We start from the raw sequence: 14,954 nt of genomic DNA, 5'->3' as shown, positions 1-14,954 counted from the left end.
ATGGTAAGGGCTCAAAAAATGATTTCGCAAGGGTGAAAGGAAGGAAGAAAATGAAGGAGGGTGAAAGAAAGACTGGAGATGATGACATTTGAGCAGTCTTGGAGATAAACAGGAGTTTTCTGGGCAGAGGAAACAGTTTGGGCAGAAGCCAAGAAGTATGGGAGAATACAGGCTGGGAGGGGCTCAGCACAGCGTGAGTGGCGGAGAGTGGGTCTACAGAGCTCAGTTTGCCAAGAAGAGCCTTCATGGAAGTGCCAGAGACAAGAAACATATCTGAGCAATGTGACAGTGTGCAGAGAGGGACCCCAGGAAAGTTAAAACCCTGTCTGTGCACAGCATCCCTTTGCAGTTCCACAGTTGCCCCATGACTGATTCTGCCAAGCCAGGCTTTGCTGCAATGCTGGGAGTCTCAGAGCTGGGCAGCGATGGCTCACACACAGCTCATGGCTGCATCCACCCCAAGGAAGTAGGTGCGGAAGTCAACCGCAGCATCACCTCGTGTTTCTCTGGTCACGAAGCAAGGTCAGGTCTCACTTGCTCAGGGTATTGTTCGTGTAGGTGGCTTTGGTCTGCTTTTCAAAATGTATTTTTATCTGTCTATAGGTACACAGCTTCAAATCCTTTTTTGGGATAAGAATAAGCAAGACAAAAATAAACCAAATTTAAATCCTCAAAGCTTATAGGATCAATGGTATCCAAACTTATATATAAATCAGAATCCCTCAGAGAGCTTTATAAGAATTCAGATTCTTAGGCTTAATCTCAGATTTATGAATTCAGTGTTCATGAGGCTGATCTCGGAAATCTGTGTTTCCAATGAGCTCCATGCTCATGCATTAAGCTGGTGGGGGGAGTCTTATGTGTTAAGCTCATAAGTACCTGGCATCTGGGTACTGCTGCATTGAGTGATGCTCCACTATGAGGACAAAGCAACAAGTTAAACTTGTAGGAGCTGTCACTAGAAGCAGGTGAGTGATCTCAAACACAAGAAGGCAACATTCTTTCCCTACGTTATACATGGTAACACATAGATATTGCATTCACCAATAAATTAATGGAACAACTGTTTAAGAAGTAATGAGTATCCACAGGGTCACTTCCAAAACCCATGTGGGACACTAAAAGATGATAATTTCTGATAAAGTTGCATCTAAAAATATCACAGGAATTGCAGATACCCAACATCTGAGAGACAATCAGCAGATGCAGTAAATAGAATAGATCATTTTGCAGGGGATGGGGGAGTAGTTCATGTAATAGGAATTCTGAAAGAAGACTTTAAAATATTAGTGATCATGATATTTGCATATATGTTCTATAAATGAAAAATAGGATAACTGATAGAAGACCTCTACAGGCAGGCTAAACAGTAGACGAGACATGGATGAAGGCAGATTTAGCAAATTGAAAGGCAGATCTGAGGAAATCATCCAGAATCATCCAGAATTCAGCCGGAGAGATAAAGAGGTGTAAGGGGGTTGGGGACACGGGTGTTCTAGATCGAGTGGCTAGTAAAGATCTTTCTGAGAAGGTGACATTTGAGTTGAGACCCAAATGGCAAGGAATATCCAGCTGTAGAAAGCAATAGGGCCAAAGGGCTTGACCATAAGAGAAAGTGCAAAGGCCCTAAGGTGGGGTCAAGCTGGGCAGGAACAGGTTGGCATGTTCAAAGGACAGAAAGCAAACCCCTGAGGCTCCACTATATGAGAAGGTGCCATGAGGAAGAGGAGAGTGCTCTGCATGGAGTCAATGAGTAGAATCAGCTCAGAAAGTGATGGTTAACAGGAGACATATTTCAGTTGAAGGTAAAGAAGCACTTTTTAACAAGAAGAGCTGACCATTCACTGATTCACTCACTCATTCATTCATTCATTTGCTTGTTTATTCATTCACTCATTTATTTGCTCATTTTCAAGAACCTATTATATGCCAGGTGTTCAAGGTTATGGAGAATGTTGAGATGAATAAAACCCAGACACACGTGTCCTCAAGGGCCTCATATTTGAGTGAGTAAAACAGACAAGCAAGCAAGCTATAACGCCAGAACAGAAGGAAATGTTGGGTTAACTGAAGTAACAGTGTGTTAAAGAGAGTCAGATAAAGGGTCTGCTTGGGAGAGCTGACTGAGACGTTATGACGGGGTACCTGCAGGAAGCTCACTGCACTGCACATGTGGGGATATCAGAGAGGATCCCTGACTTTAACCGGTGGGCTCTGTGATGGGACAAGTCTATAAAACCACAGCAGGCATTCATATGCCCTGGGGAGTTGGTGGGGACTAGGCTACAGCCTCCCTTCAGAGTCCAGTAGAGGAAGCAAATGTGTGAAGCAGACAATGGCGACTCCAGGCGGGGAGACGACCATGTGATGGGGAGGGGGAAAGCCCTGGGGTATCAGAAAATGAGGGCAAAAATGGGGACACTAGTCCATGGCCTACTTAGTTCCAGACCTTTGTGAAGACAAGCTCCTCAATGCGAGAACACCGCCCGATAGGAGAGACCAATACCTACGCGAATGCCCTTGACACCATTCACCTAATCCCCAAGGTCATGCAGCCTTCGCTGGGGATGCATAGCAGACATGGGAAGGTCATACTTGGGGACCACTTTGTTACTGCCCTTTCTCTCTCTCTGATCTGTAAATCAAAGAAGAACCAGCCTGACCTACTTCACAGATTTAAAATGCCTGGAAAGTACAGAATGGGAGTTACCTGCTCTGTCAGTCACTCCTGTGCATGGCCATTCTCCCAGCCCAGCCTATGAGCACCTTTCAGCTAGACCACAGGGACAGTTTCCTAACCAGGCTCCCTGCTTCAGGCTGTCCCCACTCAATCCGCTCTACACAGCAGCCAGAATTCCTGGGAAGCTGATGACATCATCCCATTGCTTCAAACTGCTACGTGTCTTTCTCTGCTTTTAGGATGCAGCCAAGCTTCTTAGCAAGACTTACAGAATATCCTGTCATATCTAGCCCTGCCTACCTCTTCGAGTTTGTCTCTTGAAATTCAAACCCTTCTAGTCATGCAGGGGCCACGTGACCGCCTTGCAGGCTGAGTACACTGACCTTGACCACCAAAAGCAGGGTTAGGTGCCCAGAGGGAAATAAATCATCCAGCTGTTGACTGCAACCAGATCTTTTGCCCATTTTAAAACCAGATTGCTTGTTTTTTGTTGTTGTTGAGTTGTTTGAGTTCCTTTTAAAGTCTTGTTGGATGCACAGTTTGCAAATATTTTCTCCCATTCTACAGATTTGCATGTATAGTTGCAAACATACGTCCAAATCTGTAGAATGGGAGAAATGTTTAACTGTTGGATGTATAGTTTGCAAATATTTTCTCCCATTCTACAGTCTCTTCACTCTGTTGATTCTTTCATTTGCTGTGCAGAAAGATTTTAGTTTGATATAATCCCATTTGTATATTTTTGCTTTTGTTCCTTACACTTTTAAAGCCTTATCTATAAAATATTTGCTCCTTATGAATGTCCTCCAACCAATGTCCTTCAACCATGTCCCCTATGTTTTCTTCCAGAAGAAAACATGAAACTATGTTTCATAGTTTTGGTCTTCATTTAAGTCTTTAATCCATTGTTGACTTTTATAAGTGGTGAGAGATAGGGGTCTAGTTTCCATCTTCTGCATGAGAATGTTCAGTTTCCCTAGCACCATTTGTTGAAGAGATTGTTCTTTCACCTATGTATGTTCTTGGCATCTCTGTTGAAAATCAGTTGGCTGTATGTGGGTCTGTCTCTGTGTTCTCTATTCTGTTCCATTGATCTATATGTCTGTTTTCATACCAGTACATGCTGTTTTGGTTACTACGGTTTTGTAGTATATTTTGAAGTCAGGGAGTGTGATGTCTCCCACTTTTCTTTCCTTCTCAGGCTTGTGTTAGCTATTTGAGGTCTTTTATGGTTCCATGTGAATTCTAGGATTTTTTTTTTCTATCTCTGTAAAGAATGGCATTGGCATTTTTATAGGGACTGCATTGATTCTGTAGATCACTTTAGGTAGTGTGATAATTTTAGCAATATTAGTGGAGCTGGGACTTTAAACAAGATCTGTCAGACTTCATGGCCTATGCTCTTAAGCAAGACACAGAGAAACACACGTGAAACAACCCCAAGAGCAACTGTTCTTGAGAAAATGTAAACAGCGAGGGTGCTGACCAAGGACAGGTTAACAGTTCAACTTAATGTGATTTTTATTGGCTACAACCTGGTTCCAAAAGATTTCCTGGGAATAGTTAGCATTTCTCACAGGGAACAAAATCTAAAATTTAAGCCTTTCAAAAAGCTTCAAAATTTAAGAATCTAGTCAATCTGCTCCATCTGGTCACTAATTTTTATGTTTTAAGTAATGTTTGTGTTTATGATCCACATTATGTTATAAACAGAATTGGTGTGAATTGTGGTGCATAGACAGCTCTAACTACTGGGGAATTCGTTCATGAATGAAGTTACAGTGAGACTTGCTAGAATGTGTGTGAAGCCATGGAGGGAACGCTTCACATGCCACTTAAAACCCCAGCAAGGGATCCCTTTACAGACAGGGGCCTCTCTTCAGATAGGTGAGCCTGGTTCCCTGGCTGCCTACAGTTTCCTCAGAATGAGAAAACGTGCAGAAAGGCCCAGCTTGGCCCGCTTCACCTTCCCAAGGTGGCAGGGTCCATTTGGCCTGCCCCAGGTAAAAAGATGAAGAGGAAACTTGCGGCTCTCAGGCCCTGGTGGGAAGCAGAAATGGAGAACCACAGTGGTGAGCTAGCAAATGTTTAACAACTGGCTCTCAAAAAAAAGAAAAGACCTGATTTTTGGCATTTTTAAATTTTTGTGGTGTAAACACTCCCACTATGGCTGATTTTAAGCCACTGATATGTTGGTAAGAGATGCATGCAATTGGCTCTCAAAAGCCAGGAAGAGCCAGCTCCAGTCCAGCATTCCACTCTGTGTGTGTGTGTGTGTGTGTGCGCGCGCGTGTGTGTGTATTTAGGGAAGACATGCATGTAAGAATGAATAAATGGATGGATGAATGAATGAGAGTAGGATACCAGTTTTGCAAAAGTGACAGGAAAGAACAGGAATGAGCAAAATATTTTTATAAGTGCAGTAGATAGGCCTTTATGAAGAAAATGAGCTGGGATCAGTGAACAAAGTATTATCAGTGTTTCCACCAAATTACTTTCAAGGAAATATATCTATTCTTGTAAAAGAGATCTGATGGTAAGAGTGCACCGGTGTTCCAAAATGCACACAGGATTGTGTTTTAATTAGGTATGGTAATGCGACAGACAGAGACAACTGTGTTTGAAAGAAGAATTTGTTACTCACAGTCCCCTAGAGGAAGGGGCATGCCACGCCATGCAGGGCCACACAGGGAAGCAGGAGGCAGAGGAGTGTGAAGACAGCCTGGCCCAAAGCCTTGATTGTGGGTTCTGTGGGAAGAAATGGGTGAGGCAGGGGAGGCAAGCCTGAGCATGCCTAGGACTGGAGAGTTTTAAAATTTTTGCATGTACTGGGTTATATTTTTGCATGTTCTCTAGTTGTCTGATACCTCGGCCTGGGGTGACATGGAGCAGGGAAATGTTGGCTTGGTGTATTAGATAACGGAGGAGGCTGGAAACCTGCCAGGCTCTGGATTATCTGGCTTGCATATGAAAGGCATGCTCACAGGGCAGTCATTTCCATCCCTAGGAATTTACTAGCCCTGGCAGGGGCCATTTCTCTATGGCCAACAAGGCTCCAAGATGGCAAAACATCACAAGCTATAGAAAATAAAACTTTATTAACACAACCAGCTTTGGAACTTACTACCTGTGTGGTCCTTGGGCAAGTTACTTAATCTCTTCCTTAGTTTCCCCATCTGTAAAATGAGGATGATAATGCCTACCTCACAGGGCTGGTTTAAAAAGGAGATACTTAGATGCCTTAGCAATGGCAGAGCTGGCATCTGATCCTGGGAAACTAGTGGAAACACCAGACCCTAGCTCCTTGATGAGGAGGAGACCATATCCCTGGTGCTCTGCACAAACCCTGGGCAATGGCAGGCAGGCAATGACTATTCTGGGAATACATTTTGAGCGAGGTTAGTGGGGGTCAGAGCAAGCTCTAGTGTGTAGAAACACCATATACTATGAAACAGATGAACGTGTTCAATTTCTGTGAGCTTCCTAATCACACAAGGTATGGAAAATACAGATGAGATAAAATGCTTTCTTCTCAAAATGCCCTAATCTTTGTTTCAATATCAAGATTCATTAGGGCCTTTTTCACTTTCGCTGTTCTTAATATTCTGGTCCAATTGATGGATTCGTTCAGGAGTCGGGGTCCCTTTGAATCTCATTACACTGGGTCTCCTGGGTGTATTGATCCTATTTAGAAATAAGGCAATAAATCGTCCACAGACGTTGGAACCAAACCTCCAGGCTGCCAAGGGAAGGAATACAGAAAGCGGGCTTTCTTGCTGCCTTGTCTGCTTTTAATTTAACATTTATCACAAGTTTGAATTTCTGAACCAGCAATAGGTATCAACAGCTTTAAAAATGTTTATTCCCTTTGAGATAGTAATTCCATTTCTGAGAATCAGTCTCCAAGAAATAGTCTTCTATGAAGACAAAGATTTATAGACAATGATAATCATCACGTTATTTATTATTGCAAAAAAAAAAAAAAAACCCAGCAGCCGAAATGTTCAATAACAAGGATTGAGAAAGTTTTATATTATGTAATCACGAAAAGTAAAGTTTATAAAGACAATGTTAGCATGAAAAAATACCTACAAGACTAGATGAAAAAGTAGATAGAATTTTATATTGATTAGGATTATGAGTATTGTATAGAAACTTACCCACAGGGATGAAAAAGAATACGAGCCAAGAGGTTAACAGTGATTTTGTTTCTATGGGTTTTAACGTTTTCTTCTTAACTGCTTTGTACTATCTTCTAGTTTTTCTGTAATAAGCATACATCACTTAAAATTAATTATCACAGTTTAAATTTTGAATACCTATATCAGCATACCATGTCCTCTCGTACAAAGCCAGCAGATCCATCTGAAGAAATGTGTGTGATGGTACTTCTCATTTTTCATTTGTTAGAAATACTTAGGGAGTATAATGTCCTACACTATACCGCTAAAGTTATTTGTACTTGGTCTCACTTGGACGTAATCACCTTGAGCTTGTTTCACAAGGCTGAGTCAGTAACTTAATGTAGCCTGGAATTTGCTTATGCACACAGAAATGCAAATATAAGCCGTTTCCATCAAATCAAAAATCAGATGAAGGTGCCATCTCATAGTCTACTTCCCCACTGGGATAAATTCTCCTGTATTTCTAATCAGTTTTAGATTCGTCTCAGTTGTCTCTCCGGTCACTTCCTTGATCCAATAAGCAGCTCAGAAAGTAGTTACTCTAAATTCCGCACCTAAAAATATTCTCTTCGATACACAGGACAGGTACTGCAAATGCCTCTCCCCTGCTTCCGGTTCAACTCTCCTCCTAACCACCCTCCAGGTAACAGCCAGAGGGATCTTTCCAGACCATAAATCTAGTCCTGAAATATCCCCTTCCTGGGTCCACCTGCCTTAGGAGCCTCAGTGGTCCCCAGGACCATGCCGGGCCCCCCTTCATCTTGCCTGTCAACATCACCATTTCCCATCATTTTGTCCACACACTCTAAGGTGTGATCATATCCATTCCTGCCATTCCCAGACACAGCCTGTTCTTATTACCATTATGCACACTCATGACACTAGGGAAAGACATAGTTCAATTGGCCAACCCACAGCTATTCCCAGTTCCTTTCTCCTTTGTCATCTCCTAGATTAGAGGTTGGAAAGAGGGATCTTGGCTCAGGTAGGAATGACCATAGGACACATTTGTGGGCATACCTGGCCAATGTATGTTGGAGGTTTGCCTTTTCCTTTCTTCTTGGGACACGGTTGTGAAGACTGAAGCCACAGTAGCCACCCTGTGACATGAGGCAATGACCACCAGGAAGAAAGGCAGAAATGACCACTGGGAAGAAAGAAACTGAAGATAGTGGTTCAACCTTCAAACTGAAGGAGTATGGAAAGCAACTGAGTGGTGGGTGGCAACATCAAGCTACCAAGCACTTCATCTCCCTGATGAGTGCGTAATATATGTGCTTGTTTCAGTCGGACATGTCCTGTTCTTGCAGCTGTCTCCTGTTTGACTCACTGTTCCCTCACAGGAGGTGAGTTCAGTGCCTGGAACATTCTAAAAGCTCAATCCCAGTTACTTCCCTCTCTTCTTTTTCCTGAGTGTTCCTTTTAGGCTGCGCTTACCTGCTGGGAAGTACACTGTACCTAGAACCATAGATTTTACTGAGATAGACCAGGTGTCGCGTCTGCATGCACAATTTGGCTGCTTGTAAAAGGAACCAAACTGAAGTTGCCTAGGCAAAAGTGACACTGGAAGGCGAGGCTAGTCCTGTCACAAGGGATGAGTGTGCAGCCACCACAGGGGTAGAACTCGGCTCCACACAGCAGTGACCAGGGACCCAAGCACCTCCAAGAAGCCCTGCCACCTTCCTGCTTCACGTGGGCTGTGACTTCTTTCTTAATTCTGCCCTGGCTTCCCTCACTGGGCAGGGAACAGATGCACCAACAGCTCCTGGCTATTCTGGGGTCTGGGGGGCCATGCAGAGAGAATCATAGCTTCAGAGTGAAGAATTCCCCTCTCCTGGCCTGGATTAGGTGTCTGGCTGTTGACCAATCAACTAGGAGAGGGGTGGGGCTTAACCACAAGGAGCAGAAGGCCTTGGGTCCCTGCCCACCACAAAGAAGGCACTGGGTTGTTCTCCCTCACATCATGGCCCCCTCCCTGCTCCCCCAGGACACAGAGGAGAACCAGGTTGCCTTCAGGGCAGGGTGACTCACCCAAGGACAAGGCTGGTACTCTGCAAGTTCCTAAAAGCTGCCTGTCTCGGATTGGGCGCCCTCAAAAGCAGAGCCTGAGACCCGGGCAGGAATGCAGGTGGTTTGTTTGGGAGGAGATCCCAGAAGCAGGAGTGAGGGAGTGGGGAAGTGAGATGGGGGCGGTGGGGGGGGTGGAGAAGGCAATGTCCAGATGGGTATTGAGGTCACTCCTGCAGGAAATAGGGTCACAGCCCCAAGAGCACTTTTGTGAAGTGCACAGAAAGCCTCGCAGATCTGCTTAGAGGACAGGAGCCTCTGCGTGAGGTGGGCACAAGGAGAGTCTGACCTCGCCAGCAGCAAGGTCCTGCCGCTGACCGCAGAGGCAGGCTGGGGACGGTGGCACTGGGCCCCAAAGGCATCGTTACATAGACCGAAGAGGGTGTAAGTCCAGGGCTGCCTTTCCCTAGAAGTTGGAAGTTTCCCTGGTTTGACACTAAATTAGCCAAACCTAAGTAAAGATTTGGCCAAAGGAAAGTGGACCCAAGATTTCCAGATCACCTACATCATGCCCCTCACGATTTTTGATGTAATTCTCAAATTGTATGAATACTGTATCCTTATCCCCATGTTACAGATGAGGAAACTGAGGCTTAATAGACATTGAGTAACTTGTTCAAAATCTGAGAAGATGGACTCATTCACATACACCTGCTCAGCCAGCCTGGGGTTGCAAAAGCTAGACATTTAAAATTTTTAAAATAAAATGTGTTTGTAAACCATAATATACAGGAAAGTATAACTGAAAAATATATAACAACCTCAAGCCATTGATGCAAGGGAGTTGGAGGGTTTCAATTCCTTTTTTTAATGACAGTCTTGCTGTGTCACCAGGCTAGAGTGCAGTGACACGATCTCAGCTCACTGCAACCTCTGCCTCCTGGGTTCAAGCGATTCTCCTGCCTCAGCCTCCTGCCCCAGCCTCCCTCTAATAGCTGGGACTACAGGCACAGGCCATCATGCCTGGCTAATTTTTGTATTTTTAGAGATGGGGTTTTACCATGTTGACCAGGATGGTCTCGATCTCTTGACCTCGTGATCCGACCACCTCAGCCTCCCAAAGTGCTGGGATTACAAGCGTGAGCCACTGTGCCTGGCCAATTCCTGTATTTCTACTGAAAGCTATAGTATGTTTCTTTCTTGAGCCTTGAAAACACACACCCAACCCCAGAAGGCATTTAATTATGGAGCACTCCAGCGTTTCAGCTGCGCCCGCCCCGGGTCCTGATTCGTACAGGTCATTAGGAGTCATCCTGCCTTCGACTTCCATAAATCATCCCAGGCCAAGCAGGGGCCCAGGCGAGAGGTGGTGTGCAGTCGGCGCAGAGCGCAATGAGATGTGGCTGGTCATTCATCAGGCAGCCGGGGACTGGCCCGACGCAAATGACAACGAAGAAAAACGATTCTAGGGCCCCGAGGGTAAAGCAGGTAACGAAAGGGCAACATTGGAGAAAGAAACTGCACTGTCACTTCTCTGTCAGGAAGCTCCGGGAAGAAGCCCCCAGAAACAGTAGCCCCCAGAACTCAAAAGTCAACCACAAGGAACGAAAGAGGAGGCGAGGTCATCTGGTACAACCCCCTCCCACCGCAGCAGGGATGTGAGCTTCAGTTATCTATCACGCAGCAGAAAGAACGTTTGGCGGGTTCAGATCTGGGTAGCACAATTCACAGCTCATCTCCCTTTTCACAGATGGGGAAGAGGAGTCACAGGGTGGGAGGGCCTCCCTCAGGGTTATGCATCTATTATAGAAAGCAGTGCTCCTGGAATTCAACTCTGGAAAGAGTCACATTCCTAACTGGTTCACATCGTCACCTTTGGAAATAAAATTAAAACAACCCAGTGTCCTCCCACAGTTAAGTATTTGCAAGTGGCTTCAGTGGGCTCATTCACTGGTCATGAACTGCGCTCCTGGTCCGGGTCCAGCCACAGTGGCTGCAGCCCAGAGAGGAGTGGAGCTCAGGGCTGTGCCTGCTCTGGGCTCACCTTGTGATTTTCAGAAGGAAGCGCTGAGGGAAAGGAGAGAGCAAATCACATCTTAGCTGGGGCTTGCAAATCGACTTGTGCTGCATCCAAGTTCCCAAAGGCACACTAAGGAAGATGGTGACCTCTCTCAGCCCTTCTGCATTTAACTACTGTGCGTCCCTTGCAAGTGGGCCCCACCTCGGAGGTTGCCTAGCTGGAGCTTCTCAGCCTGGAGGCATGCCAGAACCCCTGGGGAGCTTCCAAAAGTGTCCATCCCTAGAACATCCCAGACCAAACAAGTGGAGTCTCCTGGAGGGGGACCCCAGCATTGCCATCTTTTAAAGCACGTCCCTCCCAGGTGATTCTAATATGTAGCCAGGACTGAGAATCACTGGTCCAGACTGCATTCCTCTGCAGATTGGGAAACTGAGACCCAGAGGTGTCAAAGGGCTTGCTCAAAGCTCGGTGCTTCTCAAGAGAACGTGTTGCTATGGCTCCTGGTTGAGACAAACATGGCTCCCTCTTTCCCAGGTGGGACATTGCTAGTGGGTGGTAGCGGGGAATGCTGGAGTGCAGGGCAGCGTCAGCTTGCAGGACTCCTCTCTCATTCAAGGCCCCTGGTTGTGCCATTTCCGGAGCTGTCTGTGCTGCCGCTGACTGAGGGGCCTGTTTCCAGTTCAGAGGATGCCCCAGGCTTAAGAGTTGGCAGATCCAGTGCCCGGTTTCCATGGCTACCACAGCTCAGGAAGGTTCTAGAAGTCTGGATGAACTCACTTGGAATGTGTATCAGCTTCCAGGTGACACATCACATCTTCTTCCACTCACTACCTGTAGGCAGTGGACTGAGGCAGGGGCAGGTGTGGGTGGGGGGGCACACCCTTTCCTAGAGGGGGCTCAGCTGCCTCATGCCTCAGCAGCCCCACGGAGACCTGCAGGAGGCCATGTAGACAGCATCTCCCAGGAAGGTCTCCCCGAGCAGCTATCAGCAGACGCATGGGTGGGGAGGACAGCTGCTGTTCCAGAACCTCCCTTCCAACGCAACCACCCTGACCCCACAGCGTCACAGCACTGACGCCAGGTCAGCAAACGCCACGCTGAGCTGCTGAGCAGTCAGGCTTTCACAGGGCTCGCTGCTGCAAACAAGAGTCGGTGCCCACCAGGCCCTGGAGGGACCACACCAGCTGAAACTGCTGCCATGGCAGAGAAGAAAACGCTCTCCCACTGAGCTCCCACAAAGCCCATGCGGGAAGATGCTTCACCGGAATCAACTCTGAAATATGGGTTTCCTCAGGCACGGGTGGCCCTCCATATCCGTGGGATCCACATCCGTGGATTCAACCAACCAGGGATTGAAAATATTCAGAGAAAGCTTGGTCTGTGTTCAACATGCACAGGCTTTTCTTGTCATTATTCCCTCAACAACACAGGATGACGACTATTTACAAAGCATTTGCGTTGTATAAGGTATAGTAATTATAAGTACTTTAAGTAGATGATCTGAAGCACACGGGGGATATGCGTTGGTTATATGCAAATGTCATGCCATTTTGTATCAGGGACTTGAGTATCCTCGGATGTGAGTCTCCTTGGGAGGTCCCAGAAACAATGCCGTGCAGACACCGATGATGACTCTATGTTCATTAGTGCTTGCTGCAAAGCCATTGGGAGCTCAGGCTCTGGAACGAGACGTCCAGGTTCAAATCCCACCTCTGCCCCTCACTAGCTGCGAGATCCTGGGCAAGTTAATGAACTTCTCTGTTGGTCCACTCTGGAGTTGGTGGTGATGATGAAGTGAGTTGAGGGGTGCCTGGTGCCTATAACGGGGCCTGGAACATTGCAGGTATCTACTCCATGCTGGTTGTGATGATTATCTCAGCTTGGAAAATGAGGGGAAAGAATGAATATTGCATTTTTTTTTTTTTGAGGTGGAGTCTTGCTCTGTCACCCAGGCTGGAGTGCAGTGGTGCAATCTCGGTTCACTGCAACCTCTGCCTCCCAGGTTCAATCAATTCTCCTGCCTCAGTGTCCCAAGTAGCTGGGACTATAGACGTGTGCCACCACACCTGGCTAATTTTTGTATTTTTAGCAGAGATGGGGTTTCACCATTTGGCCAGGTTGGTCTCTAACTCCTGACCTCAGGCGATCCACCCGTGTCGGCCTCCCACAGTGCTGGGATTACAGGCGTGAGCTGCCGACCCGGCCAAATATTCATTTGTTTCTTCAAGCACAAGTACCATGATGGTGGAGCAAAAGCAAACAACTCCATACTCATCAACCACTGACTGCAAAGGTGTGCTGTGAGTTCCGAGGGGCACTAGATTTTGGTCTCACTAGTATCCCTCCAGGAAGATGCTGTGTGGCTCTTCCTGAACCAGCTACTTGCTCAGGTGTCCAGGTCAGGGCAGAACAGCCGAGCCCACTTGTAAGGTGCTTCCAGGAGTGTCAGGAGCAGTGGACAGCAGAACTCTGACCACAGTCAGGATTTCTCTGGGATGTGGACTGCTTATCTGAGTGACCTGAGACCTGGACACCTGAGCAAGCAGCTGGTCCAGGAAGAGCCACACAGCATCCCAGGCGCAGTTCCAGCTCCCCATCCATTGCTGGGCCCTTCCATGCTGAGAGAGGATCCTGGGGTATGAGCGGCATCCTGGTGGGGATGTTCGGTTGCCTGTGATAGACTTGATGACGTGTCATCCTCCTGGGCTCCCTGACAGACTTTTCAGTAAATCTGCATTGCTCAGTCCTGCCGTGCAAGTGGATTCTGTGCAGGAGCTCAGAAAGAAGCCAAGAGCTGCCTCCCAGTGGGGTGGTGGGCTCGGGGAGAAGCCTGAGGCCCTGGGATGAATAGCCTCCAGGATATATATATACACACATGCATGTCTGCATGTGTAGACGGTGGCGCATGTTCTGTGCACATACGGGGAAGGGGGTGAATGCTGTGAGACGTGCAGATAAAGTAACAGAATGCAAATTTAGAGTTGGCTTCCAGAAGACAGACCCTGCCAGCATCAGAAAGCAAGAGGGCTTCAATGTGGGGAAAGCTTCCAGGGAGGCAGGGAGCTGGGAGATACAGACTGTGTTTCGGGAGGAGCCACCGGGTGGGTGAGTTGGCATGCAGCGCCGCAGAGAGAAGGAGGAGGAGGCGGCACTCAAGAGGGTAGAAACCTCCAATGCCAAGGAAGAGAGTCTGGATTTTACCCTGCAGATAAGAGGGGGCGGATGGAAGAAGTATTTTTGCACGCAGGAGTGATATAAAAAGTGCTGCCTTTCTAAAGAAAGAGCAGTCTGACGACCGGTGCTGGGAGGTGAGGAAACAGGGCCAGGGAAAACTGTGATAAGGTGTGGCCAGAGGGCTGCCTGTGAAGGCAGAGAAGGCTCAGATACTGCATCAGGCACAAAAGGCAGCAGAGCGTCTCTCTGATCCCACTTGGAAAACCACCACAGGAACCTGGTAACTAGCAACGGCAGCCCCCTGCTTTCCCCTCAGCATGCTGGTTTCTGGGTAAGCAGGAAAGTGATGGGAACCCAGAGGAAATACCCACTTGAGCAATTTCAGGGCAGCTGCCCCAGCTCAGATCCCAGTGGCCGGAAGAAAAGCCTGCAGGGTGGAAGCTGTCAGAGCCCAGAGCACAGAGGCCAGATGCAGGGAGAGTTAATCCCAGAGCGTCTGGAGTCCACTGCAGTGCACACGACAGTGATGGACGAGGACAGAGGACGGGCCCTCCCATCTCCTCAGAACCCAGGAGCTGTGTCTTTCAAAAAAACTGCCTGAAAAGATGCAATCCTCAACTCCTTATTTCCTATACAATGTTAAATAACCTTGTGGGTTGGTTCCACTGCACAGAAGTCAGCTTTCACTGAGCTGGTCCAATTTGACACTTACTTATCAAACACCTTCTAGGTGCGGGGCCCTGCATCAGGTGCTGGGGCTATGCAGGGAAATAAGACAGAGTCCTTGGGGGAATTGAACCCACGGAAAGGGGCAGGCCTGGCATGCGATGGGCGACTCCACAGAAGAGTCTTGCTGGCAGTGTGCCTTGCTTGTCAACTGCCTATCTAA

The 14,954-nt window shown here is 47.2% G+C and overlaps 1 protein-coding gene across 1 annotated transcript in view; it reads right to left on the bottom strand.

Moving 5' to 3' along the window:
* The window catches only part of CUNH4orf50 (chromosome unknown C4orf50 homolog), a 118,743-nt gene that overhangs the window by 8,531 nt on the left and 95,258 nt on the right, over positions 1-14,954 (bottom strand).

The sequence above is a fragment of the Aotus nancymaae genome, unplaced genomic scaffold (assembly GCF_030222135.1).
Source record: "Aotus nancymaae isolate 86718 unplaced genomic scaffold, 86718_ANA_hifiasm-v0.15.2.pri h1tg000006l, whole genome shotgun sequence".
In the NCBI taxonomy this organism is placed as follows: domain Eukaryota; kingdom Metazoa; phylum Chordata; class Mammalia; order Primates; family Aotidae; genus Aotus; species Aotus nancymaae.
The sequence above is the reverse complement of the archived record's forward strand: the minus strand, read 5'-3'. Positions and strand labels throughout refer to the sequence as shown.